The 10,222-nt window shown below is 41.1% G+C and overlaps 1 long non-coding RNA gene across 1 annotated transcript in view; it reads left to right on the plus strand.

The window, feature by feature from the left end:
* Nucleotides 1–10,222, plus strand: part of LOC119843112 — a 62,319-nt gene that overhangs the window by 39,905 nt on the left and 12,192 nt on the right. The window lies entirely within an intron of this gene.

The following is a 10,222-nucleotide window of genomic DNA, read 5'->3' on the forward strand; positions in this document are numbered from 1 at the left end:
AAAATTGGTTGCAGACTTTCATTTGCATAAAAATCAGTAATCAATACTTAACTGGGACATTGCTAGAATAAGTTAGTTTTGTATGTTTCTACTGGTATCTTAAATCTGGGATCATCTAAAACTTCACACCATGGCTACTTGGAACTTCATAGTGACTGGAAATAGAACTCTGTTTTTCCTGCTCTTTTCCTTTTTCTAACCCTACCACTAGAATTACAGGAAGATCTCCATTAGCTGTTAGCAGTATAAGATCTATGACACACAGTTGAGCTATTCAGAATTAATCTAGTTGAAAGCAATAGTACACACAACAGTATGTACTCAGTAATACAACAAGAAGTTGAAAACAATCCTATTATACAACTGAATTATTATTTACAACTAGGTGAAAGAGAAGCAACCACCAGCATCTGAGGTTGAAAAGCACCATGTAATCGATAAACTGGTCTGTTGCTATTGAATTCTCCTATAGTCCACAACAGATGTCTCATGTTAAATTAATGTGAGCTCTTGTGAAAACCAGCAAATAGCGCATCAGGAGGAGTAAAGATGGAAGTGTGGGGTCTATTCTTTATTTTTCCTCTATGGGCGGCAATGTAGCCTAGTGGACAGAGTACAAGACTGGGACTCGAGATCTGGGTCTGACTCTGCAGCTGCTTTGCTGGGGAACCTTGGGAAAATAATTTCCCTCCATGCCTCAGTTTTCCCATCTGTAAAATGGGGTTAATGATACTGACCTTTTATAAAGTGCTTTGAGAGCTATACAAGAGCTAGTTTTTTTGTTGTTGTTGTTAGAGAAACTGGATTTAGAGACTGCAGTAGCAATACAGTGAGACAGTGAACCTTATACAGTGAAGACACATGTGGATGCTAAGCAACTAAGGATCCAGTAATAACTCCTAGAATCAATCCAATGGACAAATAAGAATAAGAAAGCAATTCTGAGAAGACTGATGCATTGAGGTGTGGTGTGTGCAGCTTGTTTGTTCCCCGCCCCCTCTTTTTCTTCCTCCCTCCCCATTTCAGAGCAGCTTTCAGATCTACCATGCCCTTTGGAGTTTTCAGAAAAATCGGTCTCTTATGATGACTAAGTTGTTTCCTTAGAGAGGCTTCACTGCACCCGGCTCCAAGGAAGATGGGCCTGATGGCTTGCAAAACACTCTCCCCAATCAACTATTTTCTAAAAATTAGACTGAAAAGGTGAAGTTTCAGGGATCATGGGTTATTATATATCTCTATTACATTCTCCTTTGCTCAGAATGAGGCTTTTGCTGATGCTAAAAGACAGCTTTGAGACCTGAGTGTCACCTCAAGAGTGCAGTACTCAGTCAAGAGGAGAGTGAACTATGAAGGATATTTTTATCTTCTAAGGAGACTGAGATTTTTTATTTATTTATTTTAAAGCCAAGAAACCTGAAGCAACAGTGGCAACTCTGTCGTCCTCTTGAGACAAGACTGAAGCAGGCTAATTTTAGTTACTATGTAAGCTAAAAAATAAAATAACTGAACTAGAAAATGTTAAAGCGCTGACACTGCTGAGCTTTGTGCCGGACCCAAACCAAAAGGCCTTGCCCTGAGGCATTTACAGTCTGAGTTACAAAATTAGTTTGTAATTGAAAATAATATTAAGCTTCCCTTTCCTCTCATTACTGTAAAAGAGACGGTTCCTGTGGTGTGGGTCCATTTGAAGTCTACATAGTGTACTAGAAATTGAATTGGACATATCTATGACTACTGAATATATAGTGCCTAGTTTGTAACTGAAAGTAATATTCTTGTCTGTATGTCTGACACACTTTATCTAGTTATCCTTTCCCTATCTTTATATATAGATCACATCACAGTATGAAAAGTAACATTAACCAATTAACATAGGTAAGGCTTTCATCAGTTATATGTGCTCACTGGGTATTTTCACACATCCATAAAGTAAAGATATCTGTACAGTTTAACTGTGAATGTTCATGAGTTTAGTATCAACAATGTATTTTCCCCAGGTGAAAAAAGAACTAAAGAATATTCCAGGTTTAGGCTAGTTGGGCAGTGGGTGAACAGTATTGCCAACTCATGTTTTTAAAATCATGAGTCTTCAGTTCCCAGTTCAGAGAGTCAAGTATGAATCTCAGCTTTTGTTTTTAAAAAAATAAAATTCTAGCCTTCATTTGGGGAGAAAGGCTTGAAAAGGTGACCCGAGTGCACACTAAAGACTCAAAAGAAAAAACCCCACACCAAATTTTACTATATTTTTAAAATCACATGTTTTTTCCATTCTGACTCATGTTTGAATGCTTCAAGTTGGTAATACTGGGTTTAAGGTCATTGGCAATTGAGTTTCCCGAAGGAGGGTCCTGTAGCCAGGACCGACTCTAGTCACCAGCAAAGCAAGCAAGTGCTTGGGGTGGCACAATTCCAGGGGCGGCATTCCGGCCACCCTTTTTGCTTAGGCAGTTGCGCTCTTGGAGCTTGTGGTGGCAAAAAACCTAGAGCCAGCCCTGCCTGTAGCCCATCCCATCCCATCCTAGTAGGAAAAGTGTGTGTGTGTGTGTGTGTGTGTGTGTGTGTGTGTGTGTGTGTGTGTGTATAAAGGAAAACTAATAGCTCAATGTTTTGTTTTAAATAATACTGTCCACATATTTGGTACTATTACAGAGTCCTTAGAGAGCTTTTAATGATACTAAACTTTGCTAGTGACAATATTTAATCTGATCCTCTTACCAATTGGTGTGTTTAATTTTAGCTTTGTTATTAACCAGTGGTTGACAGTATACGAGTAAAAGATTGTGGCAGATACAGAGGATGAAGTACAGTTCACGTAATGCAAGTTATGGGTTACAGTAAATACACAACCTTATTAAGGTTATCAGTGATGTATTTTTTACACAAAGGGGTGCAGAGTTCAGTGCATCTAAACACAAGCAGTAAATCATTCTATTCTATTTCTCTTTAATAAAAGCCCCTCTAATATTAAGATTACCAGAGGATCTGCAATTCATATGGTCTCTTCTGTCACAAGTCATGTTATGATTTTTTATGAATTACTTTGTATTTTAAACAAAATAATTCTCCATTCTGTACTTTCAACATTGTGAACAGATTTCAGATTTTTTTTTAAACTTGGCTAATAACCGCTTCCAAGTTCAAATATTTCCCACCCAGACTATAAATGACATTTATTCTTTCACTCATTCAGTGAGGATTGCATCTTTAGTTCAAGTGAATACTAGAGATCGACTCTTGCAAGGAAAAGGGAATCCAGAACTAGACAGTGAACAAAAGGAAGAACTGTTTTTGAAATATAGCATTCTCCAAAATGTAATTTACAATACACACCTACATTCTGTTACTGATCTTTAAGAGAAGTTCTTGGAGGTTTGGTAAACAATCTTTGTACAATGGTCAGAATTTCTTCCTAAGGGGAGGGGGAGGGGAGGGAGGGAGAAAGAGGAGAACAATCTTCACTCCCTCTAAAATAAGTCAGTGCTATAGCTGAGTGCTCAGTCTCTTTCTGTACCCTAAGTGTTAGAAAAATATTTCATAGTATCCTTAACCAAGTCATGTATTTTAGGCACATTGCCTCTCCCAAGGTCAAATTTCTCCCTGGTTATGTTTATGTGGAATGTCATTGCTAGAGAATTTTGAGTTTTATGGCCATTGTTCCCAATGAAGCTCACATTGAAGTACCCATGCAACCAAAGTTAAAACAAATATAGAACTATATGTAATTCACAAGACTAGTAAACGGATCATGCTCAGTAGGTGCCCAGCTACCACAGAAGTTGGCCTGGAGTAAGAAGCTAGAGTAGGGAGACCAGACGGCAAATATGAAAAATCAGGAGGGGGTCATAGGAGCCTATATAAGAAAAAGACCCAAAAATTGGGACTGTGCCTATAAAATTGGAACATCTGGTCACCCTAAACTAGAGACAAGATATGTTTTTAGTAATAATGATTCTAGAACAACGGGACAGAGTTGCTATCAACCCATGTGAAAATAAAGTACTTATGCTCTGGCAGAATTGTAAGGAATTCAGTCACTCCAACTTGCCACTGGATGTCACTGGTCCTTCACACTAATAGCAGAGCAGGGACTGTATTGTTGAGACAGTAAAATATAATTTTAACACTCAGGGATTTCTGGAGAACCTCATGTAGACCCACATAAAATGATTAATCTAGTTTCCACTGGCGCTTCCGAAATATCATTAAGTGTAGGCAGCGTATTCTGTGTCCCAAACCTAAGAAGACAGAGTACCTGAGAAATATTCAAAGCTTTCCATTCCACTAGATGTTTTAATGAGACAAATCAACCCACTAACCTTTAAGAATGCTTGCAATCTATTTCTGTATACTTGTCTTTCTCATTTCATAATCCTCTGGGTTCTTGTTCAGTATATCCTACCTCCATTTCTAATTGGGAAGAGCTTCATCTGCTTACACTTTAAAACCATATACCAAAAACAGATTCACAAGAGTGTCTGGGAGTAAAGATAGTCTAGATTCTGCACTATCATCTTATCCTTCACAAGCACACTTGCATCTGCTCATATGGCTGTGCCTTTGGCAACCTCACTGGTTGCGATGTTGGCCCATTCTTGGGCTTAAGACCTAGCCTGTATCTCATTCCTTCATACAGTCAAGGCAAGTATATGGATATGAGTTACAAGACCTGTATTCAAATCCCATGCCTCAGTTTGTAAACTGATTTGCCAATGGGATCAGGTAGGAATCCTTCACCCCTATCTGTAGAACTGTACAACTGGCTATAGGTCTGATTTAAAGTCCTTTGAAATCAATGGAATAATCTCTACTTCTCTGTACTTTGGGTCATAACCTATGTGCAATAGTGCGTGGGGGCTTGGCTCTTAACCCTCCTCTGAAGCATCAAGTATTGGCCTTTTCCCACAGCAGGATATTGTGTCTACCTAAGGTACTTATATGGCCTCTATTACTGTACTATCCTAGTGCCTCAATTTTTAATGTATTTATCATCGCAGCGGTGCTGTGAGTTAGGCAAGTGCTATTATTCCACTTTACAGATGGAAAACTGAGGCAAAGAGAGAGACTAGTGCAGGGGTGGGCAAACTTTTTAGCCTGAGGGCCACATCTCGATATGGAAATTGTATGGAGGGCCAGCTGGGGCAGGGGATTGAGGTGCATGGGGGGGGTGAGATGAGTGCTCCAGCTGGGGGTGCAGACTCTGGAGTGGGTCTGGGGTTTAGGGTGTAGGAGAGTACTCCGGGCTGGGATGAAGGGGTTCAGAGGGGCTCTCAGCTGGGGCAGGAGCACACAGGGGGGTTGAGGCTCCAACTGGGGGTGCAGACTCTGGGGTGGGGCTGAGGGGCTTGGGGTGCAGGAGGGGGCTCCAGGCTGGGATCAAAGGGTTTGGAGGGTAATCAGGGCTAGGGCAGGGGGTTGGGTGTGGGGGGAAGCTCAGGGGTTCATGATCTGGGCAGCGTTTACCTGAAGCGATTCCTGGAAACAGCAGCCTGTTCCCCCTCTGGCTCCCATGTGGAGGCGGAGCCATGCCACTCTACGCGCTGCCCCGTCCGCAGGCACCAGCCCTGCAGCTCCCATTGGCCGCAGTTCCTGGCCAACGGGAGCTGCAGAGCCGGCACGTGGGGTGGGGGCAGCGTGCGGAGCCCCCTGGCTGTCCCTGCTTCTGGGAGCTGGGCAGAGCTGCTGCACATGCAGAGTGGAGCAAAGCAAGCCCACCGCTCCACTCCCTGGCTGGAGCAGCAGAGTGGGGAAAGCTCCCAATCCCGCTCCCCGGCGGGAGCTCGAGGGCCGGATTAAAAGGTCCGACGGGCTGTAGTTTGCCTACCCCTGGACTAGTGCCTCACTTAAGGGCACATAGGCCATGTTTATACTATAGCTGCTACAACAGCCTTGTTACAGTACTGCTGCTGTAGCACCGTAGCCTAGATGGTTCCTACATCAACAGAAGGGTTTGTTCTGTTGTTGTAGTGAATCCACCTCCACAAAAAGTGATGGCTAGAAAGTTGCTGGAGAAATTAGTCTGTGGACCTATATGTGTTTACCACAGGGATAGATCGATCTAACTAGGGCGCTCAGGATGCAAAATTGTCTACAGCCCTGAGTGACACAGCTAGGTTGATCTAATTTTTTAAGTGTAGACCAGGCCATTGGAAGTGGCAGAGCAGGAAATTTGACTCTCGTCTAAATCCCATCCTAATGCCCTAACTACTGCATCAAACTTCCCCGTATATTGGGCTTGAGGGACCAATGGTTTGATCCAACATGACTACTCCAAAAAAGGTGGTGAATTTTATTTAGAAACAGTTCCCCTTCTGTGTAATTTTCAGTGTGTCTTTATTACTAGGTACTAAGGCTGGGATTGTCAAAAGGGATTAAGGGAATTTTATGTCCAACTCCCATTGAATTTCAGTGTGAGTTAGACATCTAACTCCGTTAGGCTCCTATGAAAATCTCAGACCCAAAGATAGACTTGGAACTAAGGCCCTACTTGAATTGAGGGATAATCTCCAAATAACTGCAGCTGAGTTGTGGACAAGACATGGAAAAGTAATAATGGACCTTTATTAATAGTGGTAATTTGGAAAAGCCAGAGTAGACCTATTTGTTCAAGAAAAACTTGCTGGAATGAAATAAACACTCAAGTATTATGTTATGCCTGCTAATTTTCTTTTTTTTAAATAACCAGACTTTTTGCTGCAATTGTATTACTTTCATTTAAAAAAAAAAAGTGACCAGTACAGTATAAAATTCAGAAGACTAAAACACAACTGGAGTAGAAAATCAACTCCAGTCACTTTAGTCTTTTACATTTTACAAAAAAGAAAAGGAGTACTTGTGGCACCTTAGAGACTAACAAATTTATTAGAGCATAAGCTTTCGTGAGCTACAGCTCACTTCATTGGATGCATTACATTTTACAGACATTGATTATTAGTGCAGTACTAGTTGCATATTCAAATTGTATGCAAAACTGTGGACTATGGAAAGTAAGCTAATTAAAATCAAACTGCGGTGAAAGCCTAATATTGTGGGATTCGCAATATCACGAATGAAGTAGGGCCTTACTCATGGCCTAGCCTAGTAATAGCTGAGAAAAATTCTCCTTTAGCTTGAAGCAGAAGGAGCAGACTTCTATCCCAAGTCTACATGGCTGCCATAACGTTTTGTGGCCATTTTAGTAGCTTAGTGACAATTAAAGTCTTAGATTTCTGATAAATTAAAGAAGAGTTGAATAATATGTGGGGGAGGAAAACGTATATATCAAAGTACACACAATAGCTAGATATGGACCTAAACGTGTTGCTTGGCTACTTTCTAGCCCAATATGTTGTGCAATCCTAAACACAGAGCAACTGCAATTAGAATTTAAGCTGCCTTATTCAAAATAACCACCAGTTAAAGGAGATTTTACCACTGAACTGCAGTCACAAGACATCATGGTTTTTCGGGGGGGGGGGGGAATGCATGTAGTTTTAAAGCAGAACTGTAGACTGACACAAGCTGCTTTGTATTCAGCTTTACTGCAGACCCACTGAGCTTCAAGGGCGTCTTCTAACTAAAGTAATTGCAAAATTACATGCAGAACATGAAAGCTAGATGAGAACTGAAAGTTTAGCTTTATTAATAAAACAATTAACACTCACATACTTTATCTTACAGCACATTTAAAATAGTCAGTAGCCTTCCTTATTCCTGTGAAGTAGGTCAGTATCACCCCCTTGTTGTAGAGGAGGAAATGGACAGGCAGTTTAAATATTAAATTACACTAGGAATAGATTGGGGCAAAGGTGCTTTTTAAAAAATGAGTTGGCCAACATGATTTAGCATGGACGCAGTTTAAACAACTTTATAGTAAGTTTAGCTGATTGTCACTAATGGGAGCCTAGATTCAACACAAAATGAACAGTTGTAACAGGTGGCATTTTAAACACCTTTTTTCCTAGTCTATTCTTTGTACAGACAGACCCTAATCAGCATTCAAGGATATAAAGGTCAGGACAGGATTAGTGACAGCCAGAATTAGAACAAAGGTTTCCTAGCTGCCATTCTTGGGCCTTGTCTACTCAAGAAAGTTTCACTTTTTTTTTTAAACTAAGCTGATTTAGAAACTAATTAAATTGATGAACCCTCCTGTGTAGACACTTATTTCATATTAGGAGTGCCCTATATTTTAGCTGAAGTTGGTAAGGAATCAATGCAAGATAATTTGATAGGATGCATTCTTCAGCTCAAGTGTTTCCCTGCAAGGGGCTTGCATCAGTTTAACTAAAGTTGGATTGGGAAAAAAACACACCACTTTTAGTTAAACTGGGATAAATTTGTGTAGACAAGGCCTTGCAATCAAATCACTAGCTAACACCGCTTTCCCAGTCTAAACTGTGACTTGTTGTTTGTCCAATAGTGCATTAAATAGTTTGTGTGGCTTTAGGATCATTGATTGAGAATGCACTTCCCTCTCAGCACTAACATTCATGAGTCGTTGCAGAAGGCACAGTTGCATGCACAGTGATGTGCCACTAATCTTTTCAGTTACAGCTGACCTTAAAAAAAAAAAAACTGAACAAGCCAAGCTATTTATAGCTGAGCTAATTATTTTGATACCATATGACAGTGTTGGAGTCTGTTTTCCCTTCACTCAATTAATGCCAGTGGGAAAAGCATTCAGAACCCTTTTAATAGCATGCATCAGCTGTAATACAAAGACTTTGCTTAATGTTTAAAACTGCAGGATTTTGCAGTACAGCAAAGCGTGCAGAAAAAAAAGCACAATGTTTTGTATTTCTGGGTTGCTATAGGAGAAAGTACAGGCTGGGTGGATGTGAGTAAACAATAATGGGATTGCTGTGTGTTGGGTTTTTATGTTTTTAAATCCTCTTTATTTAAATGAGAGGATAACAAGGACCAAATCAGTGTAAACCATAGATTAACATGGCACTGGAAACTGTTTGCAGCTTCCCGAGTTCTTTCACCTGTAGATCTCAAAGCATTTTATGAAGGTGGTTAAGCGATTGCCCCATTTTACAGATGGGGAAAACAAGCACAAGTGAAATCCTTTACCTGAGGTCACACAGGGAGTGACAGAATGAGGAACAGAACCTCCTGACTCCCAGCCCTTTGATTAATCAAGTGAGCCTCTCTTTTGGTGGAGGGAGGTTGTGGGATTGTGTACTTTCATCACACAGGGCCCAGTTCTCAGCGCACCAAAAGGGTCCCTGGACAGGTCTCCGAACAGAACTTTTTAAAAAACAATGTGCCAAATTCCTCCTTTAGGTTAAGCAAAGAGTGTATTTTTTTTCTCCTAAAAGGAAATTTGATTTTTATCTTGCACCAGAGCATTTCAGCTTACAAAGAAAATATTTCCTGCTGGACTGAAACAAACTAAAAATTGCTGCATTCCAATGACTCAGCAGTGGCCTATGGGGTGATGAGTTTGGAGCTCAGTCTAGTTGGCACCAGTTGAGCTCCCTGCCTAATTTCCTTCCACACACTGTCCCCTCTGCAGTCTTAGCTGAACAATATAGGACTGAGTGCGTATGGGGTGAAGACAATTATGATAGAGGCATACTGATGATACAGCATGGGGGAGGCTTGCCCTGCTCCTGCCTTCTGCTTTAAGTTCTGTCTCTAAGTATTTCAAACTTTCAGTACAGCACCTGTATTGCTGAAGCTTTTAAATAAAACCAGACCCAAACCGAACCTGACAATGAACAATAGTTTGCGAGAAGAGAGCGTTCATGCTGTTTCTGAACAAGTTCACCTACTCATAATTTATTCCAAACCCTTACTGTACTTTTCCCAAGGTGCCACATGTGTGAGAGCTGCATTTATTTGCTATGGTATTAACTTGCTGCCGAAGGACCTTGGGTTCTCAGACACTAGAAGCCTATGAGAAAAACAAAGGGGGGCGGGGAAGGGTTGAAAGGCCCCTAGCACTCTAGAAGGGAGAAGAATGGAGCCAAAATGGCATGTTTTCTTCTTCCCTAAAACTGGTGGGTACCCTTCCACACAAGTCCATGGTTTCTGGGAAACTTGTTGGGGCAGCAAACAAAGTCATTTAAGATGAGGCAGCAGAACAGGGCCTCTATGCAGCATGATCCCCACCAATCCACTGGATTTTCTTTGTAGAAATCTGCAGGAGAGTTAGTGGGTGTGGGAGAGTTGTGGGTATTTTCTAGCCCCCTGAGGCAGTAAGGGGTAGCCACAGCCCTGGAGGAAAAAGCCAGCA

The sequence above is a fragment of the Dermochelys coriacea genome, chromosome 14 (assembly GCF_009764565.3).
Source record: "Dermochelys coriacea isolate rDerCor1 chromosome 14, rDerCor1.pri.v4, whole genome shotgun sequence".
In the NCBI taxonomy this organism is placed as follows: Eukaryota; Metazoa; Chordata; order Testudines; family Dermochelyidae; genus Dermochelys; species Dermochelys coriacea.